This window comes from Sinocyclocheilus anshuiensis, unplaced genomic scaffold, assembly GCF_001515605.1.
Source record: "Sinocyclocheilus anshuiensis isolate Anshui unplaced genomic scaffold, SAMN03320099.WGS_v1.1 scaffold2955, whole genome shotgun sequence".
In the NCBI taxonomy this organism is placed as follows: Eukaryota; Metazoa; Chordata; class Actinopteri; order Cypriniformes; family Cyprinidae; genus Sinocyclocheilus; species Sinocyclocheilus anshuiensis.
Window position 1 is genome coordinate 37,957 of NW_015552787.1, and position 2,356 is coordinate 40,312.

Genomic DNA, 2,356 nt, shown 5'->3' on the forward strand with positions numbered 1-2,356 from the left:
CGTGTGGATCCATACGCAAAGCTTTATTCATAGACATGGTCATACACAGGCAGGGTCGAACACTGGCAAACAGGTATATTGAGGGCAAGACACAAGAGCAGTCCAGTAAACAGGCGTGGGTCGATCGACGGCTAACGTAATCCAGGGGGCAAGGCAAACAGATAATCCAAACAGACAGAATAGTCCAGACGAGGGGCAAACAGAGTCCGAAACGGCAAGACAAGGGGTTAATCCAAGACAGGCGATAATTCCAGGACAGGCGGCAGACTGACGAGACGAGATAAACAGGCTAAGATACAAGACTAGACTAAACTGGACTAGAAACACGGAAAGGCTCTGTAAAGTTGCTATCACTAACACAGTGATATGCGCAAACAAAACTTGGCCTGGAAGGGCATGTGAATGACTGTTATATAGGCCGTGTGATTGGTTTCTGGTGTGAGTGTAATCAGTGCAATGGAACATGGGAAATGTAGTCCAGGGTGATGTGTAACAGTCTGTGTGGTGTGAGAGTCAATATAATGAGAAGGCGACATCTGGTGGCGAGCGGACGGAAGGTTACGGACAGGATTCATGACACCCGCATTGAGTCTGTGAGTTGCCAATCTAAAAATCACTCCAACTTGCCATCAGACATTCAATGTAAATCAGGGCTCAAGACTGTATTAACTGTTACAGGAATAATGGAATATAATAACATAATTATTTTTTGTTATGAAGCTATGGTAGTTTTTGCATTTATATCCATACTAAATGTGTTTAGGTTACTGTTTTTCATGAATTCCAGACGTTTATAGAAAACATTTTTTTTTTTTTACTGTATAGTGAAGCACCATTCATGATTTTACCTGTGGTTACCATGACCTACAAATGTATGGTACTATGGAATAGCATATGGTAAATTTTAATGAGCAAATATAAAGAAAAGCAAAGGCTATAAAGACCCAACTCAGTCGAGTTGTCAGAATACTTAATTATAACTAGTTATAATTAATCACAGATATTTTCACTTTCAACTAATTTGCTACAAATTAATAAAGAGTCCAGTATTGATACAAATATTTCAGCTAAAGTAATATTTGCATTATATCTAAGGTAATACTTGTTCAAATCAATTCAGCAAAGTTTGTACATATTTTAACACGTTTTTACATATTTTAGCAAATATAATTGATTTTTGTTCACAAATACAATCATTAAAATGTGTTCATTTTAAAACAATGAAAACAATATTTAAAAGAAATATATTCTTTTTTTTCAGAGATCCCATAAAAATGTAATACAGCTGCACTGTAGTTACAACAAATATATTTTATTAAATGCCATGATTAATGTCATATTTTATAATGTCAGTAACTCTGCTGAAGCTAATTTCAGTCTTGTGAGGAATCAATTATTATATTCATGATTCATACAGCATACAGACATTTCAAATATTCATCATCAATTAAAATATGATCTGAAGTTGATTTGTCACTGTGTTTTATTGTTTCTGCACAAATCGAATGATAAAATATAAAATCACGTTCTTCATGAATCATGTTTGTGAAAGGTACTTTTCAATTGAAAGGAAATTTTTCTAGTAATACAAATGATTGATGTGAAACGACAATAAAAACAAATAGAGTTTGAGAAAAGCACAGATACGCATCGTCACTCAGCAAGACACACACAAACACACACACACTGATCTTACTATCTATATGAGGATTTCTGACACATTTATTCTGACCGTTATTTCAGTGACAGAAGTTCAGCTGCAGTATTACTGTAATAAAGAGACTATTTAATAAAGATCTCACTGTTACTGATTTATATGAAGTTCCAAACGTAGGTTCGGGAGGAGCCTGATCATTCAGTCCTGTCAATCATCATTTCGAGTCTATATAAGCAGTAGTTGAACTCGGAGCTCAAGCCGAGCCTCATGTTTGAGCCTCCATTGAGGACAGCAAGTCAAGGTCATTTACCATTAACCATCAGGACTGGATGGGCAGGTGAACTCGTGAACATTATGGGTAGAATCTCTCTACAATCTATTCTGATTAATTCACACAGCTTCAGTGATGATTTATATTCAACCCTACTCCCAGAATAAACAGTAAATCCAGTATAAACAGCAAACCCATGATAAACCCCAAACCCAGGATAGAGCGGCTGAGTGAATGTGGTCTGGACTGTGTGGATGAGGCTAATTGTGTGAGAGACACATACACTCCTATTCTCCTGCTGATGGACTTTACAGGGAGACAAGTCTCTATGTCATTGTGTCTGAAAGAGTAACTGGAGGGAAAGCAGATCAAACTCCAGGACTGATTATTAGATCCAAACCAACATTCTTTACCCTGTCCCTTCCTGC